Here is a 26,483-nt window from a genome sequence, read left to right as displayed (position 1 = left end):
AGTGGAGGGGTAGATAGACAATCACAGATAGACTGCACAGACACCCAGACTGAGCACTTGCATAGATAGCATTTGCTGTTCCTATATTTAGTATAAATTAATCTGTTATCTAGTAAAGTGCTTTAAAACGACCCACTTGCATCTCTGCCCTATTATTTGCTTTGCTAATTCATTGCCATACAACACTTTGCAAAATGGGAATAAATAAAACCTTCACCTAGTCAAATAATATTGTTTCAGGATTACTGACCTAGTCGGTTGAATCTAAAGAGTCATGAGTGAAAAGAAACAACCTGTTTGTGCTATTCTTATGTTGGCATAAGAATTCACATAGCTGGTTATGGTGGGTTTTCCAGGCTGTGTTACACACTGTGTCCAGTCCCTCTGTGATACACCTCTGAAGATGCCAGCCACAGATGCAGGCGAAACGTTAGGAACAAGATCCACCAGACCACGGCCACACAGCCTGGAAAACCCACCACAACCAGTTGAATTCGGCCGTGAAAGCCTTCAACAAAATTAACATAGGCTGTTTTCGCATGGCGACGGAAGGGGTCGGGTCGGCATAGATGACGCCGACCCGACCCCTCTGGGACCGTTTGCATGAACGGTCCCAGAACCTCCCGGGATGACGGCGCAGAGCTGCGCCGTTGTCAGGTCGACCTACCTGTCCTGCGGCCCTCTGGCATGTCACTGAGGCCAGGGGACACGCCCCCTGCCCTGCACAACCGCTCCGGAGTCGCAGTGCAGAGGGGGCATGTCCCCAGGCCTCGGCAATGCGCTGGAGGGCCGCAGGACAGGTAGGTCACCTGGACATGGGGGGAGGGAAGGCGCCTTGGAGCCACTGCCATTAGCACGGCAGCGGCTCCAAGCTGCCGTTTTCCATAAACCTCACTGCGTTTTTGCCGTCCCCAGGGCGCCGTATTCCGCCCATGCAGAAAGGGCCATAGTGTTTGTGGGATCAAAATTTGTGGGATTAATATGCATCAAAATTATATTTGATATTAAATGCAAAATGGAATATTTATCATCTATATAATCAATATAAAAATGGAGCCAAGCAGCAAATGCAGAGATGAACACAGCTAGAAAGGAATGTGGAGAATGCTGGTACCAGGATCAAAAGTTAAAAGCTTCTTAGATGAACATGTTCTAATAGACAGGCTCTTAAGGGAACTCGATTCTGCTTATGAAAAGGGGTCTACTTTCTGAAGTTTAACCGAAGGTTAATATGGCCTAACAGTCCAAAGCTAAAAGTGTCACCCCTTTTGCTCAAGCTGATTTAGTTGCATGTGCTTACATGACAATTATTCATATATAAAACATTTTCCCCATGAGCAAAAGATACCCCTTACAGGAATGCAAGCTCTAAAGTCCTAAGCAATGGGCAGTCCAATCCAGAGCCTTGAGGTGGCCAGGGACAGTATCACTAAGGCTCTAGCTACATATTACAAATTCCTTGTGTTTGTTGGGGAACAACTTGAGGACTTTGTATACATGTGTGATAGGAATTTTGTGCCTCCCAGAGGCACACTGGCACTTTTTTTTCAACCACAGCCAGACAAGAGGAAGTGGCTTTAGCTACACTCTCTGGTGTTTTAGCATTCTCAGACTGCCCATGGAGCCCCTGTTGGCTCTGTTACATTACATGTTGTCAATCACAGGTCCATGGGGCACTTTGAGGATCCAAAACACTCGAGGGTAAAGATAAAGCGGGTTCTTCTTGTGTGGCTGTGGTTGTAGAGAGCCAGTGTGCATTTGTGAGGAACAGAAGACTAATTACATGTGGAATAAAAAGTCCTCATGTTGTTCTCCAAGAAACACAAAGATTTTGCAATATGTCATCAGTGGAAGGTCTCCACAAAGACCTTCTTGCATATACATATTTTGGCATGCTGTTGTATGCAAATAGGAACCCTAGAAAAAAAACAAAGTCCCTGATATCACCTTACAAAGCCTTCAGGCCCCTGAACACACCAAATTGAGATAGAGGAAGTGTTTTTGCAGCTCTTTAAATGTGTGAACAGAATTCTGTTCAAAGCTACTATACTTGTTGATTGAAATGTACCTACTTGAAACAATGGCTACTGCTATGCCACAGTTACCGGCTCCTACTTGTTCTTTCTTCCATGGCAGTATTTTATAATGTAAGCATCTTTATTAAATGACTTGCTGCACTCTGAGCAGATGGCGGCAATGTTATTTCCTACATAGATTATATGTAAGAAAGACCTTCTTGGGTACAATCAGTGCAGAATATCAGACTACAGTTCCTTTTAAGTACAGATTTTAGAATTAATTATTGGAGGACGTAAAAGAACTATACATTTAAGTAAGGAGAATGACATCAATAAGGGTCTAGAGAAGACATTAAAGGTGAGGTTGGAAACCTAGAGGGAAAAGAAAATAGTCCAGGGAGAATTGGAAAAGGTGCAGTGCTCAGCAAGTTAGACTACTAGAAAGACTGTAAAGGTTAACATGAAATGTATTAGATGAACAGTGAAAGGTTTCAGTGGACAGGTTCAAGGGAATGCATTTTTTTAAGATAGGGGAAACTTGACACCATGGCTATGGATAAAACAAGTCAAGGTGCTAAACTGAAGGAAAAAATGAAACAAATACATCTCTGTCTCCTCAAAATCTAAACATTGGTTGTACAATTAAAAAAAGATAATTGATAAGTCCCTTGATCATGCAATTAAAAAAAAGATCCTTGATAATGCTCTGGCTTATACATTACTATTTACTATATTTTTAATCTGTCCTTTAAGCTTCATATCTGCTCTGCTGCTTCATAGCAGAGAGTTTAAGGTTGAATTTCCATTTTGTTACATTTCAACTGTTTTTTTTAATGATACCACTGTATCAGGAACTAGTTCTCTGACTGAGGGGTGGGATACAAATTTTTAGCATACGAAGAACCAAGGTAGTTAATGGGTTCTCATAACATTGGTGTTCAGGTGGTCTATTTTGGAATAGCAGAGGACATCTCACACATTAATGTATTTCAGTGCTTCAAGCTATATTTGGACAGCCCCAATACGGTGCTGTCCCCTTTATTTATTTTTATTTTATTTATTATTCTACTTTTATACCGCCCTCCCCCGAAGGGCTCAGGGCGGTTTACAACAATGATAAGACAATAAATATTAAAACAATTTAAAAGCAGCATCCAATTTCTGTATCAATTAAAATAAAGATGGCGTCCCGCTATTAAAACTCCCACAAAGGGAACAGCGGGTTCCCTGCCTCCAGTAGGGCTTTTTGGCAGCACAGGGAGCTCAGGAAAGCCTAGAAACTCCTCTGCCACTGAAAAGCCCCACAGAGTTCAAAGGATGGTGTACATCTGAGGCCTGATGCATTGTGCAACTGGCCCTAAACCCTGGGATAGAGCCAACTAATTTTGGCTTCACTTTCAGGAATGCACCAGCATGCCCCTTCCACTCTGGTGTCCCAGTGCAGTCCCACTGTGCCCTAAAATTCTGGGTTTTGCAGTAGAGGGGCTGAGGGAAGCACAGCCACCAGCATGCATGCTTCCTCAGCCAGGGTAAATGCCCCGGTGAGGGTGAATGCACTGGTGCAAGGCCACACTGCTCCCTAGAGCCTTTTCAGCCCTCCTTTAAATGAAGCTGTTCCAAAAGACTCTGATCCTGGAACTGAAAATGTATTCATCCAACAATGTCACATCATATTCATTTGTATAAATTGCTCTGTAAAGTCCCTGTCAATACTAAATTGATACAAACTAGCAAAATAGTTCTTATTTCATCACTTTACCAATCCATTTTTTATTATTTATTTTTGATAGATATAAACGGAGCAGAATAGAAAAGAGTAAAGCAAAAGAAAAGAAAATTAACAGCCATATTCATCCAATTGCGATTATATTTTGAGACAAGGAAAAATGCATTTAATATATTAAAAAGTAATATAATAAGCAATAAACGATAAATGATAACAGTTATGAACCGTAAATGATAAGATAATAATGGGCACAAAATAATGATTGTCCTAGTATTCTTGAAATAAATTGTAAAGTACCCTATATAATACATAATAAACCCGATACTAATATTTAAAATATTGTAAAATATAATGAAAAATAGATCAAAATGAAAACTGCAATAGTGACTATTATTACTGATTTCTAAAAATACTTTTCAAATATTACTTGTTTCCCCCTTTTAACACATTTTGATGCAATATATCAAGCATACTCTTAATGACTCATATATATCCTTCTCTACTTCTCATTTTTTTAAAAATAATATAAATAATATTATTTCCATTTATCTTGAAATTCCTTAATTGGTCTTTTGTTCACATAATTCATTCATTTTTCCATTAATGCATATTCAGCTAATTTATTTTCCCTGTCTTTCTGTGATGAACACTTTTCTGCTTTCCATTTTGCTGTGAATGTTACTTCAACTGCTGTTATGTATCTAAACAATTCTTCCAAAATTTTGGATTTTTTTGGGGGGGGGACCCACATTTTGAATAATGTATATAGCTTCTAATCTTCCCCAGTTGTCTGTATAATTGTTTAAAATGTTATGTTCTTAGGTTTGATTACCTCCATCCACAAATGAGGAAAAAAGAGCAGGATACCTCATGTCTTCAAAAGGCTCTTACTTGTTTGGAAATTTCTGGTCTTTTCATAGAATTCTGATAGACTTTTGGTTTGGCAGATTTGTTTGTTTATTCATTTGCTCTGAAGCACAGATGGTCAATAGAATTCAGAAATGTCAACAAACATTTGCTTATAGACTGAAGACTGTCCTCCTAAGTCAATTTATGCTGATGTATTCTGGTATACTCCACTTCTTCCACTCAGACTTTGAGTGAAATTATTTGAGCCCACTAAAATGACTTTCCAAAAGTAAGCAGGTTAGAGACAGGAAGTATCTTCTTTGAAGATCAGTTCAGTATCTCATATTTATAGGTCTTCAAAATCAGTGCCTAACTATAGTCCCATTTAATAGAACTCATATTCTTGGCACATTAAATATTCTATGACTTCAAACACCATCAAGGGTATTTTTGCTTATATATCTTCTTAAAATATACAAAAGCTGTGTCTGTTCATTCTTGCTACTTTTGCCATAGCAAATAATATTAAAAATAGGGATTACAGATTTCTTAGACACATGGCTATTTGTTGGACTTCAACCTATATACCTATCTTTGAACTATATCTTCATTTCTATAATTAGTCAGACATTCCTGCCATCCTCAGATGCTTCTTGCACTTGGGCCCAGACACATATTATATTTCCTGATATTAATTATACTATTTCTAAGCTACTAAAGACCACAGTTTTCTGACACATCTTAGTTCTTCATCCCACTCCAAGACTGTTGTGTTCTGGTTTCTCGAATCCCTATTGGACAATGTTTTGCTAAGAAACTATGCCAGCTCAATTTTAGGCTGCAGAAAGTTCCTCCGTGATCATTTCTGTTAAAGATCAGCAACTTTCCTCATACATTGCTGGCTATATCAATGACAAGATGTTTGGGATGAGAGGCATATTAGAGAAACCCTGTTATAAACCATTTTCAATGGCAATAATGTGCCACAAAAGGGAATCAATTAATTCAGTACTGTATGTGAAGTTTTTGTTTCAAGTCAACCTTAGTGTTTTTCATGTTGCATTATGCTTGTGTGAACAGCAGGAAGGAAATGCTAAACTGGCAGCTATAAATATGACTGCTTTGAGCCAAGGATGGAAATGTAGCTTTGAACTTTAAATATTTAAGAACGCTCAACATTTATCATGCCTTTGGGCTTCTCGCTAACTTTGTTCAGCTGCATTTTATGTGAGAAAACTCTATTCTCGAAGGAAGAGACAAAGTGATAAGTTCTTTTGATGATGGGTCATGGAATTATAGCAAGGTAGTCCATAGGGAATGCTAAGAGCAAATAGCTCCTTTAAATGTCACCAACACAAGAGGACCTGGCCATTTTTTATTGATGTGACTCACAAGTTGCACAATGGGGAAACAATATTTTCAATGACATTCATTTTTCAGCTCCAAGAAAATAAAGATACGTACAAATGATCCGAAGCTTATCAGGTGTTTGTGTACATGCATGAGGGTCTGCAGAGCATTTGTGTGTGACAGACATTTAAAATGAGTAGCTCTTCTGAACTGAAAAGTGACTCACAAATACACACTTTGATGCGTCACAGCATCCTTAGTGAAGTGCTTCCAGTTTAAAATTGTTCTGTTTAAAGAGTGAGATGAAATTTTCTTTTTCTAACTGCTTGAGCTGCAAGGTCAAGTTAAATTTTGAAAAACAACATGTCATCTTTTTTGATATGGAAAAGTCACCTTTCTTTTCTTTTAGGCCAAATACAAGGCTCCATTATTCTTAAAAAAGCTGACACCGCAACATAAAAGGCAACTTAGTTCTGTTTAATATCTTTTACTGAAATGGAAGATACTGTTTCCACTTACTGTAGCATGACAAAGCTGCACCTTTGAGGATGAACTTGCTTCTGATTCACACATTTTGTGATATTCAGCCCAAGATGTAACTTGCCTCACTTTAATTTCATAATCTTCTTTACCTCTTTGGACCACTTCATACTACTGTTGGTCAAGGGATGTTGAAATGGATATTGAAAGAGTAATTTATTTAAGTAACAGTCTGATGAATTTTCTATCTTTTTAAAGCTGACTGAACTGGAGCCATAGCTCAATTAACTGACTATCAAAGAAATAAAAGAATAGTGATATGGGGATAATTTGTAATTCATACTTGGCTCAAATTATTTTTGAATTCTTTTTAATTTGTAAGTTATTCATCAGCATACCATTAAATCTTTTTTGAGGATTTTTTAAAAGATTAAAGTCTGTGTTTGATAGCACTTAATGTATCATTAATATAACATTGCAGAGTAATATAAGAATAGCCAGAGTGGCCCCACTCAAAGGAATTTACAGGGAGAATTTCAACAGGCAATGTAGTCACTTGTCCTAGCTATTTCACCTAGCAAAAGTGAGAAAGGATTTTGTTTTACTAAGAATGTATAAAAAGTTTTATGGAAAATATTTCATGTATTTCAATGGTTGTTGAACTATAGATCAAATGATAGTTTATAAATCTTGCCTGACAATGCTTGCACATGATCATTAATTTAGATTTTGCAAAGGTTCCCTGGTTTTTCATCATCAAGGCTGCTGATAGTTACCATGTCCTCAAGACAAAGATTCCTGTTGCCCTGATCACATTCAGAAGAACATAGACAGAATGCTTGATTACAGCAGCTCCAGCAGTACCTTCCAGACTCTTCAGAATGACCTAGACTCCTGGAATTTTGTACCTCTTTCTTAGCCCCTGTCAGAAAAAAATTAGTGAAGCCTGATTAGACTAATAGAAATCTCCCCAGTTTCTGGAGGGAGGATGCTGTTCACTCATTACTGTTCCCTCCAGAATCAGCCTGTCCCTTCTGTGCCTCTGCAGCTGTTGTTGCAAAGGTTGTTTCTTCCAGATGTTAATTCCCTCTTCCTGCTTTGTTCTGTTCCCCAAGTAAAACAGTCTTAGGTGCCCTGCACTTGGCCAGAACGGACTGAGAGACTCACAAGCGAGGTGTAACAGTTCAAAAAAAGAGAGAGAAGGTTTATTGCTTAGAAGAATTGAGACCCTAACTCCTCCCAGGGTCTGACTAAAATAAAGTACTTGCTTGGTACAGGATTGAAGCTTGACACTTTTATCCTTTCCTGATTCCTTCCAGGAAGGTCCACTTTGTCTGGGCTTCCTCTTGGTTCCATCAGTGTCCTCTATCTGGATTCTTTCTGTTAACACTTTAAATTGATTCTCTATAGATTATGTACCATAGACGTGAGAGATATTGCAGCCGTCCAATTCCACTGGCACCTTAGACTAACTGAGCTAAACAAGGGTACTACTGGGTAATGAAAGGAAGTCTGCCTCTAGGGGGATTTCTTAAAGAGACAGGGTCTAACTACAGTTCCTTCCCTTAGAACACTATACAAAGGAACTAAACCCATAGTAACTATAGGGACAACTGAAACTGAATAAGAAAATAGTAAGAGCTTCTTTGGAGGCATGACATGTTTATTGTCTACTGTTGTCTTCTAATGTAAAGTTGTTCTTTTCAGTACTTATAAAAAGTTGTTCTTTTCTTTAGATATAAACAGTTCCCACCTTCAGCAGCCCTGTACTTAGTCTGTTCTCCTCACTCATGGAAGAGGATTTTGGTTCACACACCAGGGATGTTGGTATAGATTTTTATGGGGGGTGGGGGCAGGGCCACACCCCACCCCTGTGGGCATGGCCACACCTCCCCAAGCCCTGCCCCTGGCCTCAGTACTTATAAAAGCAACCCACCCCACAGCCGGCAGTCCCTTCAGCCCTTCCCTCCAGGCAGAGGTGTAGCTAGGGAAAATGGAGTCTGGTGCAGAATCTGAGTTTTGCACACCCCCAACGGGCAGCCGCTGTAATACTGGAATCTACCCCCAAACAGCATCACTTTCAGTGGTGTTTAAACTAGGGAGCCCAGATTCTCTTTTCAAATCCACCTTAAAGAGAGAATTTAAATTTTAAATGGGGAAGGGTTTATTTTTATTCTTATTAGAGCTGTTTTAACTTATATTTATCGTATTTAAAATGTTATTGTGCTCTATCCATGTTGTACACCGCCCTGAGCCCTTTGGGGGAGGGCGGTTTATAAACCCAAATAATAAATAAATAAAATAAATAAAATAAAACAGCATTGAAAGTTATGCTGTTTTGGGGTGGATTATCCCCTACCCTTAAACAGCATCACTTTCAATGTTTAAACTGGGGACCTCAGATTCTCCCTTTAAATCTATGCCAAAGGGGGTGGATTTAAAAGGAGAATCTAGGGAAATTTGGAGAGTGCCTGCTGTCAGGGGTGCAATTGTTAAGCTAGAAGCACCAAACTTTCAGGGTATCTTTAGGAGACCCTCCTGATGATACTACCTAGGTTTGGTGAAGTTTGGTTCTTGGCAGCCAAAGTTATGGACCTTCAAATGTGTAGCCCCCATCTCCTATTAGCTCCCATTGGAAACAATGGGGGATGGGGCACTTCCTTTGGGAGTCCATAACTTTGGACACCCTCAACCAAACCTCACCAAACCTGGGTGGTACCATCAGGAGAGTTTTCTGAAAAATCTCTGAAATCTTGATGCTGCTAGTCTAAAAACTGTGCCCCCTGCATGCCAGAAATAAAAAAAAACACTAAAAATATATTTTAAAACCCACAAATGGGGGTCGGAGCTTTGGACATGTAATGGGAGGGTTGAACCCGAGAACCATCCCCCCCTTACCTACATCCTTGGCACACACCTCATAATTTCCCAAAATTAATTAAAGCTGAAAGTTTACTAATATGCATTTCCTTTGTCTGTTGAAATCCAGCACTCAGGTGAGAACAAATCTTGGAAGGATTCCAAGTAGAAGTGCATCACAAATCATTTGAATTGTGCATAGAGAGGGTGGTTGTGCATATTTTGATATTATATATTCTTGAAATAGCTATTTTTTCAGAATGCAAGAGTTGGTTTTGAAAACAGTAATCATGTACCGCCCTTTTAGTTAAGCTACTCACTGAAAACACATCAAACTATTATGAAAATTGTGCTGTATTTTTCTTTTGAAATGTAAGGATTACTTGGATTGCCAGGCTACAGCCAGCAACTTCCAGAGAAAATGGTAGGAAGAATTTGATGTGCTGGGATTGCATCACATCTGGGATTGCACCACATCTGATTACATCACATCTGGTGAAAAGTGAAATGGTGAACAATCCGGTATTTTGCAAAAACTGTCTTCATAATGGAACATAAGTGACATAAGGAAACTAGCATAGTGCCATTTCTCCCCTTTATTTTTTCTTTTACCTGTGTATTGTATTGTGCATAGGACTCCTCGTTTCAGAGGCGGCAGCCATGCGAAGTTCTCCCCTCAACCAGTGTTTTTACTGGGCTTGCACCTGTGTTGTTGGCCTGTTCGGAGTGGGCCTATGTCTATTCTGGACCAAGTCTTATGGTGGTCAAAAAAAAAGTAAAGTCTTTAACATTTTAATTTGTCAATCTTCAAACATCCACTATTTCTAAACTATTAAATAATTGAAAAAATGATATCAGCAACTTCTCCTGTTTTCTTTCCGTAGATATATGATCTTGATTGGATCTATCCAAATCCTAATTAACTACTGCATTAAAGTCATTAAGCAACCTAAAACTCTGACAATCCCATCCAGGGATTTTATTAACAAAACTTTGAAAAATTGACTGCTGCCATGATTAGGAGTATAGATTCCAATTATTAACATTTTTCTCCCATTAAATTCAATTTCAACCACCATGTAGCAACCTAAACGATTTGTATTTATCAATTTTGGCTTCAAAAAATCTTTAACATAAAGTACCATACCACATTTTTACCAGCATTTCTTGCTGAAATAAATTATAAACCTAAATTTCTATTTTTAAATATTTAACATCTCTTTGAATGATATGCATTTCTTGTAAACAACAAATATGTGCCTTCTTTTATTTGAGATAATCAAAAAATGTCCTTTTATTTGGACCATTTAAACCATTTTTTTAAATTGGGGCTATTACTTTTATTTATTAAAGATGTTTGTCTGTCTTTATATAGATTTTTTGTTGTTTTTCTCTTTTGGCTCAACCTTTTGTTACCCAATCACATACTCAGGTGTATTACATAATAGCCATGTGGCCCAATCAGAGGTGGTCTCTTTGCTTGTTTGCCCAAAGGCATTACAAAATTGAGCGTCACATTTGACTTATCTGAGCTGGGTCTCCTTCCACCAAAAAACTGTGGTTGGGAGTGTGGTGTGGTAGGAGAGAGGATAAGGCCAACTCCATGGCCATTTTGGCCCCCAGTCCTCCATGACTTATATATTAGTATTTTTTAAAAAAAGACAGCACTTAAGAAAAATGTATTTTTTAAGTTGTATCAATTTTGCAAATAGGCACACAATCACTTATTTTGCACAATTCCAGCAGCCCCAACCAAGAGCTGGGTGCCTGGCCACATTTTCATAGCTGTGCCTGGTCACTGCCCCAAAAGACTTCCGGAAAAGTGAAGCAGCCTCCCCAAGAAGCCTCTATATGGCTCAATAGGCTAATACTGCTCAAAAAGGCAGTATAAGCCTGAAGTCCCTGCTGCTAGCTTAACTTTAGTCAGGTTCTCCCTGGCCATGCCTTTGGCCTGCCCCAACTATGCTGATGGCAGCTGGGGTGCTGGGATCCTGGTGCTCCATTTGACGCTGAGAGAGGAGGAACTGGGGCGGGGGAGGCAGTGGCCCCCTGCTGGTGTGATTGCCCCACCACCAGGGTAAGTGCTTTGGGGAGGGCAAATCTGCCATTCATGTGATGCTCCCTTGGGTGGATTTGCCCCCTTCCCCCAGATGGGGCTCCAAATCTACTATTTAGAGACAGAAGTTTTTCCCTGATCATTCTTCTCCACATCTTCTTTCTGAGATTTTAGCAGTCATTGGACACATATCTGTTCTTTTCTATCCCAAGGGCTAGAAACTTGCTTTAAAATTATAAATCTTGATACCTTTCAGCAGCTGTAGTCATTCCATGGTTACTCAGTATGATTGTAGAATTATGGATTACATACTTCTCTGACCATGATTTAGGTAATACAGACTTTGCCACTCGAGCAATCAGATGATAAATCACCAGATCTTAATAAGTAAAAGTAATATTATTTCATGTAACTCATAGAAATATTAATGTGACATAAAACATAGCCTAAAATGCAATAAAATAAAATTGATCTAAGATTTTAAGCAATAGTTATCCTTGTCATTCACAAATATGATATATTTTATAAAATATTAATTTTTAAGTATATTAGAAGAAAGATAATACAGATTAGAATGGTTTTGCACCCAATTAAAATGAACAAACCAGGTCCTTTCTCACTCAAATTGTGGACTTGTTATGGAATAAAGCTCTGAAATTGGATCGGCTGCACTTTTGAGAGTATGCCTCTCAGGTCACAACTCCAAAGGATGCTGCCACAGGAAAGGGGTTATGACAAATGTGTTAATTAAGCTCTGTGGAGGTATGATGCTATCAGCAGAGTTTTCCTGGAGTTTTCCTTTCTAAACCACTCCTCTTGTATAAACAGCCTGGGGGCAATATGCAATTAACATAAAATGCAAGCACAACACAGAAGTTTTTATCAGTCAGAAAGGTCAGCAATTGTGCAGCGGTAGTCAGACTCTATGAAGATATAAATTGCATGACACTGACAAAGTAATATAAGTAGATGCTAATAAATGCACCTATACAGATCCAGGTTTCCCAAGAGGTAGATCAGACACTTAGGAACTCAAAGTTTTAGAGGCTTCCAGATCTCTACAACTGTTTGACAAAGGTCCATCAAAGCATGGGTGGACTGGTAATTTAACCAGAATCCAGTGGGCTGCTGCCCTGGAGAGTGACTGGTGCCCAAGATTATATACAGCCAACCCTTTTGTTCGCACGCACCCCTTTGAAATGATTCTTAGTCACAGTTTAAATGAATTGTGCAGAAAAGCCCACCAAGTTACACTATAACTAAGGCCGTTTCCGCACTGGCAGAAAATGACGGCCTGGAGATGGTAAAAGCAGCGCGTCTCCGGCGGCCGCCATTCGCACGAGAAACGCAGCTGCAGCGCAGCCGCGCCGCCCTCGCCCCGCCCGGCCGGCCCGAAGCCCGTGTATTCCCAGAGCGCTGGGAAGCGCTCTTTTAGGGAATACGCTGCCGTGAAGCCGCTGCCGAGCGAACGGCAGCAGCTTCACGCCGCCTCCCCCACCCGGCACTTACTTTGTCCCTGGGCCTCCGGCGCATCGCCGAGGTCTGGAAACATGCCCCCCTGGCCTGCCCCCCTGGCTGGAGCAGGCGCGCAGGGCCGGGGGGCATGTCCCCAGGCCTCGGCGATGCGCCGGAGGCCCAGGGACATTTCGGTCGGGCGAACATCGCGCCGACTCCAGCCGTTTCCGCCCGCCGTCACGGAAACGCGGCTAAGTCGAGATGGAGTGGAATGCCAGACTAGTTCCCAGCTAGTTTTGCCTAGTTTTCTGTCTTTCAGCCTTGCTTCTATCTGTCTCCATCTATTGGATTCTTACTGTTGCATTCTCTCTGTTACATTATCAACATCCTTATATCAGATGCCTGCTTCTTTCCCCCCCTCTTCCTATCAGGCCTGTTTGGCTCTAACCCATTGTTGCTTTTACAAAATGCCTTCAAATGGTAGGAATGTGTGTGGAGGTGTGTATGGAAACATGACCAAGGCTGGAAATGTGTATGTCCAAAGTCTTGAGCAATTTTGCTTGTCTTGAATTTTGGAGAACCTGGGTTGGATAAAACAGAACTTTCTCCATCAAAGTTGCGATCCTTTTGTCAGAGGAATACTTCTCAATTAGCAGGATAAATCCTTGGGTCCAACTGTTAGTCCCTATTTCCTCTTCACAATCACTTTATTGTGCTCCTGATACATAGCCCCTTTCCATCATACATATTTAGTACAATCCAAAGCGAGGGGTAGCTGCACTGCAACTGGGGGTAGCACAGCCATGGCGCAGCCTAGCCACCTCCAAAACAGCTTCTTGTGCCATGGGTTGCAACCTGACAGGGGTCTTCTCCAGCTCCCGTGGAATTGCCGTATGCAGTTCCATGGGCTGTGCCTATGTTCTTGCTGGCATAAGTTTGCGCTGGCAAATGCGGGCAATCCTGTACTGAAAGGGCTCAGGGAGCTTACTGATGCCATGCTACTCCTCTATACCAGCATAAGTGCTCTGGAGCCAATGTAAGTGCTCCTTACACTAGCACAAATGGCATTTACATCAGTGTTATGCCATCTCTTCAGCACATTCAGCACCCCCCCGCCCAGTTGATTGCACTTTGGTGCTCCTACCATGAGTACTCGAGAAGCAAGCTATATGTGTTCATCATTTTGTATAGAGTAAAACATGTATTTTTCCAGCTTCAGTATATGCAATCAGAAATCCATGTTAATTGTATGTACATAATGGCTCATCTTAAAGCTTGAAAATATGCATTACCCATTAACACAAAATGTTAATTAGATTTGTCAGGAGAATTGTGGTTAGAATATTTTGCCAGTATGCTAGGACTGAATGCTGAAAACATAATGACTTCAAGGATAACAATTTGCTAAATGCTGATCACCACTGTGTGTCCACATTTATTCTTACACTTTTGCTTCCAGGCTGTTAAGCAAGACAGACTTTGTTCTTTTTTACAGTGTGAGATGTGTTGATTGTCTTGTACCTTGGTACGGCTGAGATCAAGATGACGTTTGATGTATAAATAAAATCCTGTTGCAGAATGAATGAATACTATTCCTTGATACAATTTCTAGGGAGAAGCAACATTTGTGGGGAAGGTTTTCAAAACAGTCTATTCTTCTTTAACCATCTTCTCAGAATTCCTGTCCCTCCTCAGTAGATCAGTAGAGAAGAACATTCACAGACTCACAGCTTTAAATGATGGTGCAAAGGAAGTTGAAAGGACCTTAGTGTTCTGATCCTGTAGCTAGGAGGATCTCCTTAGAGACAGAGAAGGCTTATGACTTTCATGTTGGTCTGTGTAACAAGAATTCCTTTGTATTGTTGTAGACTTTCATGGCTGGAATCAACTGACTATTGTGGGTCTTTTTGGGTTGAGTGACCAGATCACAGCCACACAGCCTAGAAAACCCGCAACAGTCATAAGAATTCTCTTTTTGCTGTAAAATATTAAAAGGACTGAAGTGGTAATAAATTTAAAATATGCACACTATTCAGGTATAAGAGAAATTTAATAAATTACTTACACTTATGTAAAAAGTAGCAAAGTGTCATATTTCTACCAGATATTTTGTGTTGGGTGCAAAATTATTTTTTCTTCACAGTAGAATACTTTGATGATACAAGAAAAAAGAAGTTCATTTTCACTGATTGCCCATCCTACTACAATATTATATATTGCATCCCATGCTATTTCACACGTTCTTGGGAACTTCATTCCAGCAAGATGTAGTGTGGTTGTGAGAAAGTCAATTTTGTAAGCAGAACTCTACTCAGTCTTTTGGACTAAACACATCGGGGATATTTCTAGAGACCATTACCTGCAACTTATACAGTTTTTATCCTTTTTACTAACTGTTTAAATATATAGTGCCACAGATGACAGTAAACTAAAGGTCCACAGAGCATACATAATGGACAGCCAGTCATTTGCAACATTCACAATATAAAATTTTACAATGGCATTACTTATCACAGATTTGGAGAATTGGGATATGGCCAAATTCTCCTCGCCACAGAAGGAAACTTTATGAAACTTTATGGATAACTGATCATATCATTGCAGCCATACCACACTAGATTTATCTGCTATCTATTATCAGCAATCTTATCAGAAGTCTGTTGTTTGAATCTGAATCTGCCTCTATATTATTTTGTATGTCTTAAGAAGGGGTTTGCCTGAAGTTTAGACAACAGGCTCATTATGCCTTCGGGGGAAGTTACAGGGTTGAGGGAGTTACAGGGTTTATATTTCACCTTACACTATCACCTAAAGCAGCTCAGTCTCTGTAATAAAAGGCAGGAAATTTGACAAAGCCTGGTTAGAGAGTAGTTATCCTGCTTCAGTGAATTGGAGATGGACTCTATCTTTGGTTTTAACCAAATTATTCCTAGGAAAGATCTCTCAGGCAGTCCCATCCAAACCACCCCACTGCCTCTATTTGGGCTTTCTGGTGGCACAGGGAGCTTAGGAAAGCCCTGAAACTCCCCCACCATAAGAAAGCCCCATATGATTTAAATGACATATGCTCCCAAAAGGGTGATATAGGACTGGTGTGCCACACAACCAGTTTTAGCCCCATGAGGGAGCTGACTAATGCTGACAAACTCATGCAATATTGAATAGGAAAAATACTGACGATGTCTACTAATGTGGTTTCACCCCGGGAATGCCCCGGCCCACCCACTTCCCATACTGGCATCTGAGAAAGACACCAGCACAGCCCCATCACAGCCCAAACTTCCAGGTTTTGTGGCGGCGGGGCTGCAGGATGTGTGGCTGCTGGCACATCTGCCTCTCCACTAGAGCAAGTGCCCTGGGGAGGGCCAATGTCCTGGCACAAGGTCAGGCTGCTCCCTAGAGTCCTTTCAGCATTCCCTTTGGATGGGGCTGTTAGACATTTTGAATTCTACTTCTAGGTCGGAAAGTAATTATTTCCAAAGTAATATTTCTCTACTGCCATTTGCTAACTTGTGACAATTTGGGGAAACTCATTGCTGCCCATATTTTCAAATTAGAAGTGTCTGACTTTTCAACATTTTAATTCATACATTATTTTGGTCCACTCTACATTTTGCTGTCAGTTTTACATGCAATATTGAGTAGGAAAAATAGTGGGGATGTCTACTGTGGAATTCCAACAATTAGATGCTTTCAGCCTGTTGGAATTTAGAGCCAGTGGTGGACTGACCACAGGGACATGTGGAGTCATATGTCCCTGGGTACAGGCCATTTGGTTACATGGGGCAGAATCGCTTCTACACAGCCACACACCCCACACGCTGCGCGCCCACCAGCCTGTCCTTGGCCGTGTGTAGAGATCCCGCTCCTCAGGACATTTCCCCAAGCACCCGGGCAGCAGGAAGAAGCACCAAGAATTGGTGTGTGCTCTCTCCAGGGGGGAAGGAGCTCTAGGACAGCCAGATGGGGAGCGGAGTGAGAGCAGGCATGGACTTCCCTGGAAGTGGAGGCATTCCTGAACATTCATCAGCCATCTCTTCCCTTTGGAAATGGGCGAATTCAGCCAGACCGGCTGTTTGCGGAGTGTGCCCGGCGCTGCTCCATAACCCCTCCTTAGCAGCTTCAAAGGAAGGCAGAGGCGATTTTGTGGCTGGGTCTGTGGCTGAGGGATGCACCTGCATCTCTGAAAAGGGAGAGAGGAGGCTTCCAAATGGGGAGCGGGAAATCACTTGTCACCCTCCCAGTTCCTAAAACAACATCAGAGCCCTGGCTATGCCTTCCTTCCAAGCCTTTTTTGCAAAAGCTAGAGAGGATTTGAGAGCTCCTTGCCTGGGCTCATTTCGGCAGTGCCCCTGGGACTATGCAGCACAAGGACAGGCGGGATGCAATAGGAAAGAGCCAAAGGGCTGCACCAAAGGAGGCTGGAGAGAGGAAAGGGTTAATTGGGCAGCATGTACTCCAGCCATGGTAAAGCATGGCAATTTCAGGCAACAGAGGTCTAAGTCCATTTACGCAGCCACGAGTGTCACACTCTGTCCCTCTCTGAAATCAATGGGGTTTTAAAAAGGTGTTCCTTTGGGTGAATTGCCAACCTCATTCCCCCACACAGCAGATTTCCCAATCAAGGATCCTATGCATGCCGGAAGTAAGTCCCACTGTGATCAATTAAGATAAGTTTACTCCTAAATCTGTATAGGATTGCAAGACTTCTAAATCCCATGAAATGCAATGAAACTTCTGCAAAAACATGTGCGTGCTGAAAAGCTAACAGTAGCAGCAGAAGATAAATGATCTAAGAAAAGCTTAATTTATTTTAATCAAAGTTAAATATTTTAGATTTACTTCACTGCTCTTCCTGTTTTTGCTCAATGAACATGTTGACCATTCATATCTAGGAAAAATGGAGGGGTGGGGGTGGGGTGGAAAACTCAGATTTTGCCCAGTGCTCCTTTTTTCCTAGTTACGCCTCTGTTTAGAGCCCAAGGGATTAAAATAGAGCCCAATGGATTAAAATTTGTGTGATTGGCTGGAACTGTGGAGAATTTTTTAGCCACAACACTAGAATTTTGAGGGAAGTTTTTGCTCAGAGAGTTCCGAGTGGTCTATGTAATCAGAGCTCTGTTAAATGAGTTCTGTCTAGTTAGAGCAAGGTGAACAGATGTGTCTGTAGAGAACTCCATTGTCTGGTAGTGACCAGAAAGCTCTGTGGAAGTGGGACTGGAAGATCAGATAAAGAAAATCTGTACTAAGCCTCTGGTACAAACAAACACTCATGAAAGCTGACACAGGGGTTGGATAATTGATGTTCTCTCAGGGAAATATCCACTTGGGAGAAAAAGTTAGGTTACTTATTAGAGTGGTGATCTAGTTATAAAGAAAAAGAGGATTTTTATTTTCTGAAAAGGAGTCAGAAATGGAAGGAAAATCCTTTTTGTAAATCTACCTGTGGGAAGGTCAGGAATGTCTGAGTGTGTGTAAAGTCAAATCAGGCTGAAAGTTAACAGAAAGTCTTCTTAATGGAAAGAAGCAAACCTGTGAAAGAACTATATTATAACAAACACAGCAGTGAGCATCTGCCTGAACTGAACTTTAAATATCTTCATAACATACTTGCTTCAGTTATCTTATATACATTTTTATTGTTCCTGTAAATAAAACTTAGGCGGTTTCTGCACGGGCTGAAAGCAACGGCCGGTAAAACACTGTTTTGGCGGGGACCCTTCGCACAGGCGCCGCTACCAAATAGATGCAGCAGTGCTCTGGGCCTGCCAAAATGGTGTTTTCAAAACTTGCTTGGGGAACGAGTTTTCCTGCAAACACCGGCTTCCATCCGCTGCCATGCGAACGACAGTGGGTGGAAGTCTGCATTTTCCCCTCCCCTCCCCTCCCCGGCCCCAAATGCCACCTTACCTTCTGCTGACAGCCGTCACTCTGCTGTCACTCTGAGGAGGGAAAAGGACACGCCCGCTGGCCTCCGGTGCTTCAGCCATCGCTCTGGCCATGGGGGCGTGTCCCCTGGCCTCCGGTGCTTCAGCTGTTGCTCTGGCCACGGGGGCGTGTCCCCTGGCCTCCTCAGTGACAGCAGAGCGACTGCTGCCAGCAGAAGGTAAGGAGGTGTTTGGGGCCAGGGAGGGGGAGGGGGATACGTAGCTGTGCGGAGTTTGCTCCAACAGCTGCGCATCCCATGGGGCCGGTTGTGCGAACGGCCCCAGAGCCTGCATCGGCATGATTAATGCCGATGCAGGCTCTCTCCCTTAGCTGTGCAGAAACAGCCTTATTTTTGCTTGTTCATCCTTGTGCCCTTTTCCCCGTTTCTGGCAGTAAAGGGTTATTGTGTTTTTACATTATAACCTAGTCCTCTGTCCACCCTGAGCAGAATATGTTTCCTTTTTCTATTGTTTTATTTTATGGTGGGGAAAAAAACAACATTAGTGCTACTTCTTGAAAAAGAAAAACAGTTGGTAGCTGCTCAGTAAGCCCTGAAAGTGACTGTTACAGTTTTGGCAGGAAAAACACCTGAGGGCACTTTGCGAGGACAGAATGTGACAGAAAGACGTCCATTTGTCTCATCTACATGTTTGCATTCAGGACTACATGTACAGCAAGACAAATAATTGGCATTTCAGCATGAAGGATATATGTGCATGCAAGCATCTGCTCTCTTCCCTCTCAGCACGGCATAGCAGTTGTTTTTACCTACCCTACACTTCCATATTTGAGCAAGGTATTTGCTCAAGCTAATCAGGAATTTGGTGGGAAAAAGGTTTCTTATGTATGTGTCCCAATCTCACCATAACATTTTCAGACTTGAACTTTTCAACACTCTTTCCCTTTCTCAGTAATGTGTGACTAGTTGGTTGCTTTGAGGCCAAGAAGGATTTTGGTGGTTAGTTTAAATATGCCTGGTTCTAGGACTGGATAGGCCCTTACTGTGTAAGCTATAATGGCACATGTTTAGCTTAAGTTGAGTGTGTGTCTGGGGGGTGGGGGAGAGGTTCTTTCATGTCTTATAATACAGGAGTTTTGGGAAGGAATCTTCTCAGGGCTGATTCTTTACCACTGGAACCCTACTGCTGTTTAGCATGGGGAGAATGATGTTGTTGAAGGGTCATCTCAGTATACCAAATGTTGGGTACATAAGCAGAAAAAACCCTAATTGTGGCATAAAGGACAACTTGCAACTATGGTGGGTTTGCCTGTAATGTGGGTATACATTTATGGCAGCTCAGTAAATAGAGTAACCTGCACTAAGGAGTGGGTGATTAATGGGCTTTTAACTAAGATATACAGTTTAACTTTTGGTATGTGATATCTTTCTTTTGGAGGATGGGTGGGTTAACCCCAGTTGCCTGAACTAATATTTCCCTGGAGAGGTGGCATAGCAGTTTTCTAAATAAAAATAAAAAGGTAAATACATTAAAATAACTAAATCTAATTGGAAGGTTAAGAAAGAAAATATACAGCAATGCTTTTTTTTTAAAGTCTTGCACTGAATGCCACATGGAAAAGAATTTGCTGGAGTAACCACAGGCTGTCCAGTGTGGTTTTTCAAGTGAGACTGAGATGGAAGTAAAAAAACATCTTCAGAACAGCATGGACTAATGCCTTGGTAAATAGCTTATAGAACATAAGACTCAAGCTGCTCGTTTCCAGGGGCGGTAGCAGGACACCTCAATTAAATGACTGAAGTGAAGTTCTAAATAAAGATCAAAAGTCTTTGTGGCTCCAAGGTTACCAGAGTTATCTGAAGGATAGAAAAATCTCTGACTCAAGGAAGCCATTGGATGCATCTTTCAAAGTGATCTGCATTCGAATCAATATATTTGCTGAAAAAGAAACAACCCTATACAACAACCTGTCTTTTAAATTCCTTTGGCAATTGAAAAAGTAATGTTCCTTGTTAAGAGAGGATTTACAGAGTTAAGAAGCTTTGCCTGGGGCACCCCCAAATTAGGACATGAGACAACAGCATGGGTTTAACTATTTTACTTAAACAGCTGATCCACATCATAATATTAAATATACTAAAATATTTATAGGGGTGGGCTGCACTGAGAGGTTCCCAGATAGAGCCCCCTCCTCTGATGTACCACAAAACTGCTATGAGGTTTGGAAAGATGTTGGTCAGCATCAAGGGTACGCTACACCCTGCCACAAGGCCAGTCATAAGCTAATCCAAAAGACACAATGCCTCAGAATGCTTGCTCATCATCCTTGGCAAAAATGTATGATCAACTGGAGAGTAATGGAAAACATTCCCCACCCCCGCCACACACACAGTGATTGCTTCATTTTCTTAGACTCATCCAAAAATGGTACCAAATATTGTCATCACTTGGTTGCTGAATTGTTTGACAACTGTTGCCATGTCTTTATTTTAAAAAAAATACGCCGTACACAAGAATTACAGATATATGTCAGTCTGAAAGATATAAATTGAAGGTGTTTGGAACTCTGATTCAGGTAAAGGCCACACAGGGAGAGGAAAGATGTAACCCTTCAACCACCACTCACTTTTGCTTATCGAACTCGATTTCTTAGCACTTCAAAGGAAAAGACATTCCAATTTTTCCTTTAAAATTCTAATAAATGCACAGAAACTAAGGCCCTTTCCGCACGGGCCAAATACGTGCAGAAAGGGCCTTAGTTTCTGTGCATTTATTAGAATTTCTGTGCATTTATTAGAAGGGCCTGGGGATGGCAAAATGCACAGTTTCTGTGCATTTATTAGAAGGGCCTGGGGACGGCAAAACGCCGTCCCCAGGGAGCCGTTCGCACAGGGGGCGCAGCTGCTTCGCAGCCGCACCGCCCGAGTGGTGCAAAGCCGCCATTTTCCTACCTCGCTCACCAAGCGAGGTTTATGGAAAATGGCAGCTTCGAGCTGCTGCCGTGCGAACGGCAGCGGCTCGAAGGCGCCTTCCCTCCCCCATGTCCAGTCAACCTACCTGCTCTGTGGCCCTCTGGCGCGTTGCCGAGGCCTGGGGACACGCCCCTTCTTTCCTGCGATGCCGGAGCAGTTGTGCAGGGCAGGGGTGTGTGTCCCCTGGCCTCGGCGACGTGCCGGAGGGCCACAGAGCAGGTAGGTCGACTGGACGATTGCGCAGTGCAGCACCATCATCCCAGTAGGTTCTGGAACTGTTCGCAAGAACGGTAATGTACGCCGACCCAACCCCTACCGCGGCCGTGCGGAAACGGCCCATGTTAAAGATAAAGGCTTAACAGTGAAATCCTAAACACTGATGAACTCCTCAAAGCTCATGGACTCCAATTAAATGAGGAGGGTATTGTCAAGCCCCTGAGCCCAAAGCGCTGCCTGGGGTGCCCCTCTGCAAAGTCTGAGGAGCCCTCCTCTGGTCTCAGACAGGGCATGTGGGTGCAGCTGCTCTTTAGCAGTCCTTTTGCAAGGTTAACAGGTCCTGAGTCAGGCCATAGCTGCACGGGAGTATCCTCTCTGGTCATCCATACCTTTACCCTTTTTATCCATCACTCCAATTTTTGCCCCTGGCCCTTCCCCCAGCCCTTTCCTCAGAGCCCTTAAGGGTCCTCATTCAGCCCACTTGCACCTCCCCTTTCTTCCTGGCCAGGCTGGACCCTGCCTCCTCCCTGTTACTGCTCCAAGAAGATAGAGGCCTCAGTTGGCCTGAGTTCACATGCAGTTCATCTTTTACAGGTGGGTGGAGATCTGTGGTCTTCATCATGTCTGTTTAACCTAGGGGCTCCAATCTTAAACATTTCATTTTGGAACTAAACTCCAAATAAAAACATTTACTTCTTTAAAAACCTGATTATACTAAAGTTGATAGGAATCCAACAAAAATATATTAAAAACTAACATGGGCTTCTCTCCCACTTGATAACTAGGTTGTCTTCCAAAGGTTCTGTCAATTGCATACTGGGATTATGTCATCTGTTCTTGGCACTTGCCCATGGAGAAACAAATTAGGAGAGGAGACCAATAGACCTAGAGCAACATTTTCTTTGAATTCCATATCTACTGTTTGCCAATTAAATCTAGCCATATTTGCACCTCCCCTGCAGATCTGTGTACTTTTTGAGTGCATCTTTAAAGTTATTACATCAAAGACACAGCAAATGGTTCTATAATTCAGTTTATGGATTCTGCGAAGGCTGCACAAAAAAAAATGGCTTAATGTTTAGAGATGGCCAAGCATTTATCTTGTATAGTTATTAACAACTTTGTTTGCAAGGGGGATTTTTTTTAAATACTCCATGAAACAAAACTTTTTGCTGAGGCTGATAAAACTGTTTATAGTAAATTGTGCTCCCTCTGTGCTCAACACCTGATTTCATCGGCCGCCCTGCATGAGATGTCAGCTCCCATGATGCCCTACAAGAATTGCTGTGCTCAGCTGAAAAGAACTCAGTTGCCTTGACACTGAACATCTGGCACAGTGTTTATTTGTTCTGCGGCTCCTTTTAAAACGAACGTGAAATATCAGATGCCTTGGTAAAATTAGTTTTCTAGCTATCAGTGCCTTGAGCTAGCTTAAAAAACCGCTCAGAGTATTTGGAGTAACAAACTGTATTACTTTTAAACCTAAAGAAAGAGAAAAAGGAAAGGTTGCCTGGATGAATCTGAAGCACTGTTTTGCATAATGGGGCTTTTGTAATTCAACAAACAGCAGACAACGTGAGCAGGAGAAACACCCTCTTCTTATGGAGAGCTTGCTTGGCTTTGATGCTCTCGATAAAACAAACAGTGTAACTCTGAGCCTCTGATTTGTCAGGTTTATATAAGCTTATTTTAATTTTAAAAAAGCAAACTCATTTGATTTGAAACACATTACCATGTGCCAGCCGAGGTTCAACAATGTCAGCAAAAGTTTGTACACTTAATTTGATGGGTTGAATTTGGTGTTCTGTTTTGTTTGCATCACTGAACTGGATGGCAGTAATACACTGTATAGTATTTTTACCAAGGTAGAGACTGCTATCGAGTCAGAGACTGCTACTGAGTTTATTTAGAAGAGTGGACAGAATCACTGTATCACTTGGCAGGGGTTCCCTTTAGACAGCAAAACAAATAAATAAAAAATGATGGTTTCAGTCTTCAGATGATCATTTAAATCCTGGTTCCATTGGCCGTTTTATCGGACATAATTCCACTTCTTCCCCTTAGTGATTCATAGTAGTTGGCACAGTAGATTTTAGCAAATTGTGTGGTGGTTTTATTGATTTTAAATTAATTCTGTATTTTAAATGTTGCTAGCTGCTGTGAGCCTGCGAGGGAAACAGCATGATATAAAACTAATATTTTTAAAAAACAAAATACTTTTTTTCTGCCTTCCTGGCACAGACCCTATGAAATCCCAGCTTGCATTGAAATAAGTGTGGCACCATAGCAGACCAGATTGCCCATGTCTTCAAAGTCAAAGTTAAGGTAACTATGATTAATAAACCAACTTCAAATCATGGTTTCAGATCCTGGTTTGACACTACCGAAGGAACCTCAGTAAGAAATGGCCTGCTTTCAGATGATCATGCTAAGCATAGTTGGTTTCATTAAACCATTGTTTTGCCTAAATCTTTTCAGCACATCCAGAGTGACTTGCAAGTGCTAATTCATGGCTGCTTTTGTGAATTTGGTGAGATACAGACATGGAAAGTCAGATGAAACAGCAACATTTTACTAGTGACTGAAAATTCAGAGATCTTTTTCAAGACATTACCATGGCATGATCTATTTATGAGAGGCATTCACCTGGTCAAAGCCTCTCCAAATCAGGATCCCCAGTGATGGCAATCTGACCTAATAGAGTAGAAAGCCTGAAATCTAGGACGCTGAATGTACTGTTACGAGACAAAGGCAAAAGACATGGCTCTTTGTTTCCAGGCTGTCAGAGGACTGGTCCTTTTCAATCCTAAGCGGTTTGGGGACAAGGCTTTTGTAGGATCACTTCTTCTCACACTGTTCAACTTGCCACTGTCCTTTCTCAAGGTCCTGCTCTCTGAATCCTTGCTTGCAGAGGTTATGTGCAGGGCTTTCCCAGTGGTGGCATCTCACCTTTGGAATGTCCTCCCTACTGAGGTTGGCCTGCCCCCCGCTTTACTGTTGTTAGGTGGCAAATCTAAACATTTCTCTTTACCCAGGATTTTCAACAAATAGTTCTACTATTTTAGCAGTTTTTATAGCCTGCTTTCAGCCTGAGGGACAATGTATGGCTTGTAGTTTTATGGCTTGTTTTAATTTAAGTTATTGTTTTATGTTTACAGGTTTAGACACACACACACACACACACACACACACACACACACACACACACACACACACACACCTTGTGAGGTGCCTCAAGCTGGTCTGTGGAGAGACAGTGTATACATTTTCTAAACCAATCAATGTATAATCTTGTTTGATCCAGAGGCTTCATACTGTCTTGCAAGTATTGGTGCTGAACTTTCCTATTCCACCTGAAGCAGAAGAACATACTATTGAGTCACAAGTGATTCGTGGTAACTCCATTGTTACTGGCCTAACAGAAGAAGGGGTTTTAGGAAAGGGATTCTCCACCAGCTGCTAAGAGTGTAACAGCACAGTTTTAGGTTTTTAAGTAGCACAGGGGAATAAAACTCACGTTGGCAGCGAGAGGTTGGCCAGAGGGGACCTTTGGGACTGTATAATATGGGGAAGGGATTCTGGCAAAGAATATTCCACAGAGGAACGCAAGAGTCCAATTGAGTTCGAACGTTTTATATAAATTTAGTTCAAAAATACATACATACAGTAAGGCACAAGAGCACACACATTCAAGTTCTAGTATATAAAAAGGTTTGAAATATAGATGGGAGGATAGAGAGGGAATGGGGGTTTGCAGGGTAATACGTTACCTAACGATTCTTAAGAGTAGGAAACGAAGTAGAAGGCAGGGATTTGCCTTCAGCACAGAAAGCCAATGAAGATGATATCATGTCTCAACACTGACCAGACCAAGGGAGGTACAGGCCTGAAAGTGAAAATGAGCAGAGGTGGCTCCAGAGTGAACTAAACCTTTATAGGGTGGAGATCGTTTCTTGCTAGGCGGGAAAGAGGAACCAATCAGAGCTCAGTTTCATTTTCTTGCAACATCTGTGCTGGATTTGGGGTGCTGACCTCGATGAGTCAGCTCACCTACTGCTAACCCCATGACAATAGGGCCAGAATTACATTGTTAAGCCCAGCTAAATGAGGGAGGGGCTGTAATGCTCCCATGCAGATTAACTTTCCCTGTAGGGTCAGTCACTGCCCAAGACTCATTGAGATTTTGAAGCTGAGACAGCTTTGGACCTGGGAGAGGTGAGGAGGCTTTAGGAGAACCATTACAAAAGAAGGGGGAAATGCAGAGCAGTAAGTATTTGCTGCTGACCAGTGTTTCTGAGCGAGATAGAGAATACAGAATCTGCTGACTTTCCATATCCTTTGTCTTTAACAGTTTCCATAGCAGGGTGTGGTAATCAAGCATGCTATTAACTCAAATGAGACCTCCAGGTTGCCAGGGGTAACTCATTATCTTAACTCAGCTTTTGTTAAGGCAGTTTTGACCTTTGGCTTGTGGTCAACTGACCATGGAGCTACCTACACCCAGAGGAATGTTTTCCACCTGGCTTTTGCCAATATGGTTTTAAAGCAAAATATATTTACTAATATTATTCTGGGGGCCTTTTGGGTCGTTATACCATTCATGGGACATGAAAC

Source organism: Sphaerodactylus townsendi, linkage group LG09, assembly GCF_021028975.2.
Source record: "Sphaerodactylus townsendi isolate TG3544 linkage group LG09, MPM_Stown_v2.3, whole genome shotgun sequence".
Classification (NCBI taxonomy): Eukaryota; Metazoa; Chordata; class Lepidosauria; order Squamata; family Sphaerodactylidae; genus Sphaerodactylus; species Sphaerodactylus townsendi.
Note: the sequence above shows the minus strand (reverse complement) of the source record.